Source organism: Canis lupus, chromosome 24, assembly GCF_048164855.1.
Source record: "Canis lupus baileyi chromosome 24, mCanLup2.hap1, whole genome shotgun sequence".
In the NCBI taxonomy this organism is placed as follows: domain Eukaryota; kingdom Metazoa; phylum Chordata; class Mammalia; order Carnivora; family Canidae; genus Canis; species Canis lupus.
Window position 1 is genome coordinate 40,565,463 of NC_132861.1, and position 13,058 is coordinate 40,578,520.

The window sequence follows — 13,058 nt, forward strand, 5'->3', positions numbered from 1 at the left end:
CAGCCACATGTCCAATTTCAGTGTAATTTGTTATAATTTTATAATACCTCAAATTCTTTTCATGTTCATTTCTTAAAAGAAATCCAATTTATTCCTACCATGTAGTCCCCTCCTCCAGCCACTCAGTGCTCTGTGGGCACTCTACTTCTGGGTTGAACAAGAAATAATTAATCATACTCCACATCGTCAATGCTGCACACGCTCATCCATCTCAGCTCACGACAAGAAGCACCCCCATAATCTATACCATCTCTTCTATTCTCCCAACCACCAGTAAGACTCGTTTGTTTCTAGCTTTGTGATCTCAGAGTCTAATTATGTTACCACTAAGATGCGAGTGACCGATAAAACAACCACCTTGTTCCTATGGCCATTTGCATTTGAGAGGATTTTTATAAATCTGTACAAATGAGTATCTATTAATGGAATGTCAGGCAATGTAACAGACTGGGAGATTGGAAGAGGAGATGTTTATGGGAAACTTTGTACAATATCAAATCAAGAGATGTGTGGGAAATATCAGAAAGGGAGACAGAACATAAAGACTCCGAACTCTGGGAAATGAACTAGGGGTGGTGGAAGGGGAGGAGGGTGGGGGGTGGGGGTGAATGGGTGACGGGCACTGAGGGGGGCACTTGACGGGATGAGCACTGGGTGTTATTCTGTAGGTTGGTAAATTGAACACCAATAAAAAAATAAATTTATTAAAAAACAAAAAAGAGCCGTGCTTCTCAAACTTTGCTGCCCAGAAGAGTCATGCTGGCAATTTCTAAAAGGCATCCAGGGGTTTAGTGAGATTTTGAAAGTGTTCAAGTGACTGCGGAGTGGCCAAAATTGAGAATTAGTGTTTCTCAATCTTTAATGAATATGTCTATCGCCTGCAGATCTTGTGAACATACAAGTTCTGATTCATCAGAGTCTGAGATCTGGCATCTCAGGAGGATCCCTGGAGATGCTGATGGATGCTGCCTGTCTGTAGACCACCTCCTGAACAACAGCGCTTAAGTGCCTCACTTTTCTGCCTATTTTCAGGGAGCCAGTATGAATACCATACTCTAAAGCACTGAATACTAAAGTATTGAATACTAAAGTATTCAAAGTATACTTCACAGGTGGACAACATAGAAGTATCTTGAGACTGGTTAGAAATGCAAAACCTTGGGATCCCTGGGTGGCGCAGCGGTTTGGCGCCTGCCTTTGGCCCAGGGCGCAATCCTGGAGACCCAGGATCGAATCCCACATCGGGCTCCCGGTGCATGGAGCCTGCTTCTCCCTCTGCCTGTGTCTCTGCCTCTCTCTCTCTCTCTGTGACTATCATAAATAAATAAAAATTAAAAAAAAAGAAAAAAAAAGAAAAAAAAAAAAGAAATGCAAAACCTTAAACTCCATCCTAGATGGATCTTTGGAGCTGAGACACATGGATCTTTGGGGTTGGGGCTCTTGGATCTGTTTCAGTAAGCTATCCAGATGATTCTTTTGCTCAGTAAGGTTTGAGAAGCATTGTCTCAAATCATTGCCCTGGCCGTACCCTTTTCAACCATGGAAACATATTACATTCCTCTCAAGATATTTTATTTATTACTGAGGTCTGGGGTCCACTCCTAGAGATTCTGATCTTATCAGCCTGGGTTTCAGGACCAGACAACTTTTTCCATGTTCGCCCTCCTCCTCTTCATTTTTACCCTTTTTGCTTTTTTCCCCTACAATGTTCTAGAATCTGAAGCTGGTCCCAAGAAAGCTATATTCGAGAATCACCTCTGTCCCATACATTGGAAATTATGTCATTTTCACCAGAAACAATATTTTACTCACAGGACAAAATACAAAAAAGTATATTTTCATACCCCTACTCAACAGTTGCTTAAAGACACTTCATGGCAAACTTGCTACTGTGAGAAGAAAGTTCTAGCTTTTAGTTAAATCAATTCTTTATGATTGGGTGACCATCTGCTCTCTGAAGAAGTAAATAGTCTGTGAGAACAGAGTTACAATATTTATTTATTTAAAAATTGTTTTTCTAAAGAGAGAGAGAGTGCTACGGGGGGGGGGGGGGGTGGAGGAGGGGCAGAGGGAGAGGGAGAGAGAACCTTAAGCAGCATGAGCCCAACAAGTGGCTTGATCTCAAGACCCTTAGATCATGACCTAAGCTGAAATCAAGAGTCAGACACTTACCCGACTGAGCCACCCAGGTGCCCCAGGATTACAGTAGAGCAGCTCAGGGGTGTTGCTGCATGTCTCTATGACTGTGGTGCTAACTGCATACAGTGTTCCTTAGAAATTAGTGTCCAAGTGCTACACAGAATCTTCATTGTTGGTAGGAGCATTAGGCGTCTGTCAGATATCCCCCCGGTTGGAAGATATGTCCACCACTCAGAAGCCCATGTCCACCCCCTACTACATAAAAACACACTGTATTGTCGTTGAGGCTCCATTAAAATGCCATCAGTTGACAATTGTTTTATTTATTTGTTTATTTTTAGAGTTTGTCTTGTAATACTATATGATGTGTTTTGGAAAGGAGAGCTAGGTTTGCTTGCTATAAATCTTTTATTCTCCAAGGTGTCTGACCCATTGCTCTGCACATGAAAGTGTTAAATAATATTCATTGACTTCATTCATGTATTTATTCAACACACATTCATTGAAATCCTCCTGTACACCTAGCACTGTTGTATATAGTAATGGCAAAATCTATGCACTTTGTGTACCCATGCTCCCCCTTCCTCTCTTCCATCACCATAAAACAAGAAACTTATGATATCTTGTGACATTTTGTAATTCAAAGTCCAAAATTACTGCAATATGTATATTATTTATATAGTAATGATTTATGTCTATCCATCTGCATATTTATTTAAACTCCCCTTTGTTGCAAAATAAATTAAAACTTTTTATTAATGCATGAAGTATATCAAGATAACATGTGTTAGCAATGGGTGAGAATTATAAGAAGGGGGAAAAAAGATTAGGACATGAAATAAAAGCAGCCAGACGACAGCTTGGGTGGCTCAGTAGTTTAGCGCCACCTTCAGCGCAAGGCATGATCCTGGAGACCCGAGGTCTAGTTCCACATCAGGCTCCCTGCATGGAGCCTGCTTCTCCCTTTGCCTGTGTCTCTACCTCTCTGTCTCTCTGTTTCTCATGAATAAATAAATAAATAAAGTATTTAAAAAAAAGCAGCCAGGAAAGATTTTAGCTCACAAAATGCATACAGTGATGCCCTGTGTCATTACTAACAATAAGTTTATAATTTATCATAATAGGAATATCACCAATAATGATGTTAACAATGACTGTTATGATTTATTGCTTATTCCATGCTAGATACTGAACTGCTTTTTAATATGTTTTATTTAATTCTTACCTCACCTCTGTGATTATCTTCATTTTCTACATAAAGTAATTGAAGTTTGCAGAAGTTGCCCAAACTTGTAGAGATAGTAGTTACAGATTCTGGGAACTCAAGCCAGGCTTCTCTGATTCTAAAACAAATATAACACAGCCTCTTATTTAAATCAGTTTTTGTCAGTTTGATATTTACTGTATACAGAGGTTTTTTTTTTTTTTTTTTAAAGATTTTATTTATTTATTCATGATAGTCACAGAGAGAGAGAGAGGCAGAGACACAGGCAGAGGGAGAAGCAGGCTCCATGCACCGGGAGCCCGATGTGGGATTCGATCCCGGGTCTCCAGGATCGCGCCCTGGGCCAAAGGCAGGCGCCAAACCGCTGCGCCACCCAGGGATCCCCGTATACAGAGGTTTGAAGACATTTTGACACTATGCAAACACTATGCTGTATCACATACCATGAAAGGAATTCATCCATTTAACTTAGATTCACATACTTAACACCAAAGAGGTAGTATGTTCCTTACAATACAACAGTTTTCATTGTTACAGTCCAGTGTAGGGGATTTTAGGTTTTCAGAAACCTGTGTCTTTATTGATCATTTCTTATCAATCTTCTAACTGGTTGCAATGAAGTTCAGATGAATTCACTAAGGTCAAACAGTAAATTGGCTTTTAAATTGATTTTTTCTGGTACCTTTTCCTTAGGGTAACTATTATTGCCACACTATGTTGAATTAAGTTTCTTGATGTGTTTCAAAGTGCCTTTGTAGCTATGTTTTAAAAAAGACATATTGGGTGAAGGAGGTGCTTTGTTTTAGGGAGTACATCCACTCAAATTTTGTTGATCTTTCTTCAGGGTAGACACTGGATGATATAATGGAGAGAGGCAGGGAGAGAGGAGATGTGGAGAGAGAGAACATGAGAGAGTGAAAGAGAAGTAGAGAGAGAGAGAAAATAGAACAATTTCCTAAGTCAAAATGTATCCTTCCGCAGTACCCTAATACCTCGATACTTGATTCCTCAGCCAAATTTGTCACAAGGGTTTTTGAAAGATGTTACTCAGCACACTGGGATAGGAAAAAAAAAAGCCTTTGTCATTATTTTAATAGTTAAAAACTTTTTATATATTTAAAATATAAAGTTTGAGTCACTGAATAGATATTTCTTGAGTGTTTATATGTCAGCTATTATTACCCATGATGGGGATTTGATTGTGAACAAATGAAACAATGACAACTCTACTCTTTTTAGAATTTACACAATTGGTATGATTAGTCGTGTTGAAGTTGAAGTTGGTAAGCACCAAGTTAAGCTCCCCTCACTCAGACTTGAGGATGACAAGGTGTGGTGTTCAGGTAACACTCAAATGTGGCAAAATTCAGAAGTGTTTGAATGGCTGATGGGAGCTTGCTCTAAGACCGGAAGACATACATTGCATCTGCCAGAGGAAGCTTTTTAACTCCACACTCCTCATTCCTTTAGGATTTGATATATGTCAGAGATCACACACATAAATATATTGTGTGTGTAAATATACACTTATTTTACAATGGAAATATACACTTCTTTTACAATGGAAAGATTCTGAAGAAAACCATACAAACAGCTAAAACCATTTCAGAGATGATTAGACATCCCTGATAATATCAGAATAGTGTACTTCTCTGAGGATCTCTAGATTTTATCTGAGACTAAATGTTTATCCTATTCTAGAGAATTCTTGACTTCTCACATCTTATAATACCAACTCTATTGTCCAAGATCCAAACAGTTCCACTTTGTTCCAGAAACCCGTTGACCCAGTATTCTACTATAAGTCCACTGCCTTCTCCCAGACTCCAGTGTCATACTTCAAAGATCTCAAATTCAAATGCATTGGATGAGAGAGACAAGTACCTACCTTCAAATATTGAAACAGGCAATAAACAAGATGGATCTTGAAACAAATGAAGGATGAAGAGGATGAGAGACCACAATGTAAACTTGGGCAAAGGTAAAGAGTTTGCTGGTAAAGACACAAAGAGTAGGGATATTATAAAGGTAAAAAAGTTTAGGACTATTTAATTTTGGGACAAGTACAATTCATCTCAAAGGCTGCTGGGTGGAAATTTTGAAAAAAGTTGACCTCTTTTTTATTTAAATGTGTGGCCTTCTTTTCAAATTAATATCAGGATTCTATAGGAAAGCCCAGTGGGGAACTTGATCAGAGCAATTTAGAAAGGCAAGCAAGACAGCAACTCAAGGCATAAAAATGAATAAGGTCAGTACAGAGAAGCAAGTAAGGCAAAAATTATTGGCCTCAATATTTTCTGATGACTCCTCAGAGCTTTCTCTTTCTACTTTATAAATGCATTATTCACTAAATCTGAAGAGGTGAGTGGAGATGGAAACAATGAATAGTTAGTTATGCAAAGACCCAAAGGAAGGTTTCAAATATTTGAGGGATTATAAAGTCTGTGAGAGAGAATGGGGTTTGATGTGTTGGGGAATCCCACTGGCCACAGATACACTAAAGATGAGGTCAGGGAGAGGCAGGGGCCATGTTATGTAGGCAAGTGGCGTTTACATGGCACACTGTATAAGGCATATCACCTGCACCATCTAAAAACGAAAGGCATGGCTAGAGTTTAAGAGTAGATAGACTTAGTAAAAAGGATATCCATGCCACTTCCCTAAACTGATCAACCTACTGCTCAGTGAAAGTGTGCAGAAAACCAAGAATCATTAAACATTTAACAAAAGCTAACAAGACAAATAAAAAGAAATCCAGTAGGATTTATTAAGTTCTTAATAAATTATAGTTAGATTGAACATGAGAGGTAGGTTTAATGTGAAACTAATGAAGCTTAAATTTTATGCTACACACATGTAAAAGCTACTTTAGGATTCCAGGACGGACCCTAGTAATATGTTCACATGGTTATATGATTTTGTAGGATTTGCAAAGTGTGGGTCATTTTGACTAGTCAGTTAAGAGTGATGCCTTTTTCTTTCTTAATTTATCTTCCATCCTGTTTTGCCTTAATTTGGGGTTATTGGAGTGCCTGTGGGAATTTTGGGATGGCTAAGAAGAATTTAGGTTGGATGTACATTTACTTTAAGCTTAGTGGTACATGTTCACATGAATTCTAGAATTCATAATTTTGTATATTTTCTTCTTAAATATCACCCTTCAGTTTGCATAAGCTTCAGTCCTCATAGAATTTCATAGACAAACAATATATAATTAAGAGATCAGAACCACTTTATCAACCATCTCAGGGAATTATGATTCAGATTTTCAGAAAACTCTGAGGTCTATAGCCTATTTTGAGCATGTTATATTTATCACCAAAGTGGCCCTATGTCCTAGATACATTCATATCCATTAGAACATGATTGTTTTAATATTCATGAGAATTAAATTGATAAAGTTAAACTTTTTGGAAACTAAAGCACTTATGTCCATTTAGAAATGACTAGATAATAGAAAGTTAAATGAAACTGTGATAATAATCCATTTATATCCTCTCAGCTCTAAATGTACTCCTCAATGCCTGCTCTATGAAAATGAATTTGGGCCCTTAGGGTTTTTCTTTGCAACTTGCATCATGTTAAGATTTGTTAGTAGGGGGCAATAGAGAGACACCATAAGAAAAAAAGACTTCTCTTAGGGTCCTTTTTTCTTCATCTACTTCCTCCTCCTATTGTGCTGCTGCCAGTAGAATATGTGTAGGGTCACCCAAGTGATTCTTCCTTCCATCCAGTTTGAATGGTGTCCCAGAGGGATGTTTCTGGCTTACCCAGGAACAATGGACCAGCTCTTGCCCAGGGCAACTCAGCAAACTTCTCAGACATTCAGTAAGCCACAACCATACTTACTCTAACAAGGTCTGGGGATCCCTGGGTGGCCCAGCGGTTTGGCGCCTGCCTTTGGCCCAGGGCGCGATTCTGGAGACCCAGGATCGAATCCCACATCGGGCTCCCAGTGCATGGAGCCTGCTTCTCCCTCTGCCTGTGTCTCTGCCTCTCTCTCTCTCTCTCTGTGACTATCATAAATAAATAAAAATTAAAAAAAAATAAATCTTTAAAAAAAAAAAAAAAAAAAAACAAGGTCTGGATTTCTTGAGGAAGGGACTCCCATCTTCCATATTTGTTCCTTCCTTAGGTAATCTCCCTCAGCCCCGGGGTAATTTTTAGAATTCTCGTTACTGCTATATAGAACTTTCCCTGTTACAGTTAATAATTCTTTATGTCAAATTTTCCTTGTTCAAATTATTGTGTGGTTTTCACCTCCTGATTGGATTTTGACTGATAACAACATTTTAGAACAGCTTTTTATTCTATTTTACTATTATTACTAGGTTTTTCATCTTCAAGGACACTTTTCTGAACTATTACCTAGTCCAGTAAGATGAGTATGTGCTTCATAAAACATATTGCAACGCTTTAATGCTGACAGCAACACAGTGAAACTGGTGATTGACTTTTTGAGCCTAGATAACATTAGTTAATTTTCGTTCTATCTACTTGCTATAGAGAGCTTAATAAATGTTGTATAGATTTTATTTGGATACTCTTAATCTCTTATTGTTTAAAGAAAACACACATTTGAAATTTAGCTTGTCCTCTGATTTCATTTCTCTCAGTTGTATTATTTTTTGTTAATATTAACTGAAATGAAACTTAACACAATTGATATTTGAAGAAAAAGTCAGACACAGGTAGAAGAGTTGTTCTTGAGATAGAAGAATAACTTTCAAATGTTCAGTCTGCAGCAAGCATTCTGACTTGCTCTAACATATATAACTGGTTTAGGAATTGAGGCCTTCATAGGGGACAATGGAATGATGAGTGGAAGATAAAGGGATTACATATGTAATCTATTATTCTACAGGAAAATGAAGTAGGTATCTTTTATGATCCATTGTATTTATATTGGAAGATAAAAATGTGAATAAATAAATAGGTTAAAAAAAACCATTCTGGTTGTGCTTGTGTCCTTCTGGGGAAAACAACATATTATGATGACACCAAGAACCTCAAGATTATTGTTCATTCTTGTAAAATGAATGAAGATAAATATTTTACTACTTCTGTTCTTAAATACAGAACATTAAAATCTCCTGTTCTGATACCTCATAGATTTGAAGACATCCAAAATATCAGATAGTATAATGACACTGATGTGATGCGTGGAACTTTTACCCTTACTGTAACGTGTCCCTGTCTATGAGGGATGCTTGATAACATCTTGGTCTCTCTCATTTGCTTCACTCCTTCCCTGGGGAAGGAGGAGTGACATCATTTTTAGTTTGGGGCAAAATTCTGGCTCATCTGCTTTCCATGTCAAGCCATGCATTCTGATCTGCCACCACTTGGAACCTCAAGAACCTGACAGCAGACATTTGGATGTCATATATTGTTATTTCCTATTTCATGACTATAAAACCAGACATATGGTTAAAGATAAATTAAGGCTTAATACATAATTGATTCATAAATCTTTTCTTCTCTGCTTTGGAAACATTCCTTCTAAAGAAAAAAATGGTTGTAAACATAGATGTGCATATTTGCAATCAAGCAGCAGGAAATATATATGTATATATAGGTCTATCTCCAAAGGTTCTCTTTGGCAAAAAAAAAAAAAAGAAAGAAAAAAAGAAAAAAAAAAGAGACTGGAAAAGGATTATCATTTCGGTCCATGTATCTACATGACTGAGATGGGCTGGAGCTAAGCAGCCATCTATACACAAGGAAGATCTCCTTCTGTTTGTGCTACTTCTCTTCCCATTCACCTCCCCCAGCCCCATTTAATCCCATTAATGTTAATAGCTTGACACCTGTTTGAACTCTCTACATCAGATACATTGGTGGTTTTTCTTCATGATGATGTGTATTCTTAGAATGAATAAACACTGTGACCACCAAGTCATCTCCTGGGACTTGATTTTATGAAGGTAATGATTGGCCATCTCAAGATCACTCTCTACGCATCAAGAACTGAATGCCAATAATGTACCTATGCTGGTTCTTTCCAAATGTTCCCAGGTTCAGTCCCTCTAGAAGTAAATGCTGAAACCTCTAGAATTTGGGATGCAAGATCTTTGTAGGGATCCACAAAAAAAGCAGATTATTCAACATCTCCTGTGGGCATAATTGTTTATTCATTTGAACAAAAAATACATTGCAGTCACTACTTTACACCATTCACTGAAATAAATTCTAGTTGGATTTAAGAGTTAAATATAAAACAACCCCCAAAACTATATATAATTATATAACTATATATATATATATAACTATATAATTATATAACTATATAATTATTATAAATAATTTAAGTTAAAATAAGGATATAATTCATTTTATAATGCCTTGCTGACTGGGGAAAAATTTCTTAAGCCCAACAAATTCTAGATTCCATATCTATCAAGAACACAGAGAGATTTTAGTACCTGAAAATGAAAGCTCCATGTCATAAAAGAGTGAAGAAATAAAGTTTAAAGGCAATATATAGACTAGGAGAAAATATTTGGAACATACATTACACATTCAGCATAAGGATGTCTAATATATAAAAGTTCCTAAAATCTAGATGACAAAACAAAATAATAGACATATGGACAGAAGATATGGATAGGCAATTCAGAATAGATAGAGCTCACACACATAAAAACATAGGAAAAAATCAATAATCAGAAACTACAAATTGAAAGACATTGGTCCATATTTCTAAATCATCAGATCCTGCAAATATTAAATTGTTGATAGGTCACGTTTGATCAACCAATATTGGCTTTAGGATAAGTCTATGTGTATTCTCATGACTAATTCTTTTTTTTTTTTAAGATTTTGTTTATTTATTCATGAGAGACACACAGAGAGGCAGAGACAAAGGTAGAGGGAGAGAAGCAGGCTCCCTTTGGGAATCCTGTTGCGGGACTCAATCTAGGACCTCAGCGATCCCGCCCTGAGCCAAAGGCAGATGCTGAACCACTGAGCCACCCAGGTGCCCCCTCATGACTAATTCTAATAGTATAAAGAGTTAAAGCTTTTGAAGAGGATGATAATATCTGAGTGACTCTATATACATCCTCCATATAAAATCTGCCTTAGGTACAAAAAACATAAGATATAAATGTAAGATTGTCTATTGCCACTATTTTATATACTTGAACAATTGGAAGTGATACCAATTCTATTATTAGGAAGACAATCGAATTAAAAAATTGTCCATAATACTATTTGTATTAATCCAGAAATGCTAGAATATGCTGGAGAACCCCTTCCAAAATCTCATTGGTTTAAAATAACAGGTTATTTCTTGCTCATATGTGGCCCTCGCAGGTCAGCTGGGAACTCTGTCCTGTATCTTCTCACCCAGGATGCAGGCCGATGAAGCAGTCATCAATGTGGAGCATTACACCAGACTGTCTAGCAGAGGAGACGGTGTGGTAGCTTGCAGATAGCCCTCAGGGCTTCCACCTGAAAATGATACATGTTTTTCCCACTTACATTTTATTCACAGGGCCACACGTAACCCCGCTGGTGCCACAAATTGTACGTTTGCCTAGGAGGGGTACTAGAAACTAAGCAACTACACAGTACCATGGAAAAAAAATGTGTTACAACTATATTGAGGCAGATATGCATGTTCATATTTTAGTTGAAAAGTCATCCAGCTCAACAGGATCTTTAAATTCCATTCCCATTTTGAAAACACATATATTTGCATATGTACATATGTATTCATGTAAATGAATAGACAGTTTTGAAATCCTAAGCCATTAACAAGCGGAAGTGGTACATCCTTGGTCAAGAGCAGCGAGGAGGTACTTTTATTTTTATTTTATATACTGCAATATGCTTTTCAAAATGTAATAGGAGGAGTGCTTCAATGCATTATTTGATTTTAAAACAAATTAAAAGAAAGGCAACACGGGTTCTTGAAACTTTTCCACTTCTCCAGAAGGGAAAAAGACAATTTGTCAAGAGGTGATTGGAACAAGGAACAACTACTATCTGCATCTTATATGTCCCAAATGATATTTGTGTGGAATTGTTATGCATATCTCTTTTCTCTTTCTTTCTTTCTTTCTTTCTTTCTTTCTTTCTTTCTTTCTTTCTTTCTTTCTTTCTTTCTTTCTTTCTTTCGAGACACACACACAGAGAGAGAGAGAGAGAGAGAGAGAGAGGCAGAGACACAGGCAGATGGAGAAGCAGGCTCCATTGCAGGGAGCCCGATGTGGGACTTGATCCCAGGACCCCAGGATCACACCCTGAGCCCACTGCAGACACTCAACTGCCAAGCCACCAGGAGTCCCTAAATTTATTTATTTTAGAGAGGGTATGAGTGTGAGGGATAGAAGGACAAAGAGAGAGAGACTCTCAAGGAGACTCTGCAAGGAGCCCAACACAGGACTTGATCCCAGGACCCTGAGATCACATCCTGAGCCAAAACCAAGAGTCAAATGCTTACCCAACTGGGGCACCCAGGTGCCCCAGAAACCGTGTGAATGAATTGTACGGTGTAATATTTTTGTATGGCACAGCAACTTTTAATTTGCACATGAAATGTTTCCCTGAATGAAAATGCTTTGTTACATTTGTATGATGAAATGTATGTGAAATTTTACACACGTAAAAATAATGTTAAAATTTTGTTCTTCTTTCTTCATTATTAATTTCTTTTTCCTAAAGAGAAATTAAACGTTACAACAGCAGGATGGTTTGAGTAATTGCCTAACTTGTATTTTTTGCTTATATTCGCAAAAAGAATATGTTTCATTAATATCACATTAGTGTAATTGTTAGGGTACATGTCACTAAATGTACATCCGTGTATATTTTACTAATATTAACTAATAAAGTTAATGGGAAATTATTTCTGTGGCTAATATAGAACTGTCTCCTAAAGATCAAAGTTCAAACTGCTTAGCTGGATGTGAAAACTGATTCAATAGTTGTACTTCTTTTTATTATTTAACTGTAGTTGACACACAATGTGACGATGGTTTCAAGTGTACAACATAGTGAGTCCACAACTCTACTAAATGCTGTGCTCACCCCAGGTGTAGCTGCCTCCTCACCATACAACACCACCCCTGACTATATTCTCTGTGCCACACCCCTCATCTCTGGGAATTTATCATTCCATAACTGGAAGCCTACACCTCCCACTCCCCTCCACACATTTTCCCCATCCCCTCATCCTCCAGCTTTTAAATTTTTATACAGCAAAATTATTTTGTTTTGTTTTACTTCACTCATTACTAACATAATTATGTAACAGTCAATAAGTAAGACTTTTACTGTCTGCACGTCTTTGCTGGCTATTATTTTTATTAGTTTTGTTTCATGATTATTACGGAAACCAATGTTTTTCCTAGAGGAGGAGGTTTGTTTGTTTGTTTTTAAGATCTTATGTATTTAAATGAGAGAGACTGAGAGTGAAAGAGCACAAGCAGGGGCAGAGGCAAAGGGAGAGGGATAAGCAGGGTGCTCACTGAGTAGGGAGCCAGATGTAGGTCTCTAGCCCAGGATCCCGGGATCATGACAGTAGCTGAAGCTAGATGCCTAACCGACTGAGCCACCTAGATGCCCGAGGTGGGGGTATTATTTTTTTTAAAGAATTTATTTATTTATTTATTTATTTATTCATTCATTCATTCATTCATTCGAGACATAGAGAGAGGCCGAGACATGGGCAGAGGGAGAAGCAGGC

General features: G+C 37.5%; 1 long non-coding RNA gene across 2 annotated transcripts in view; it reads right to left on the reverse strand.

The window, feature by feature from the left end:
* Window positions 1-13,058, reverse strand: part of LOC140616090 (uncharacterized) — a 67,006-nt gene that overhangs the window by 2,922 nt on the left and 51,026 nt on the right. For both annotated transcript variants that reach the window (XR_012016620.1, XR_012016621.1), the window contains exons 5-6: window positions 10,715-10,819; window positions 3,365-3,482 (exon numbers count right to left, since the gene is read on the reverse strand). This is a non-coding gene — a long non-coding RNA (uncharacterized lncRNA). The remainder of the gene's footprint in view (window positions 1-3,364; window positions 3,483-10,714; window positions 10,820-13,058) is intronic.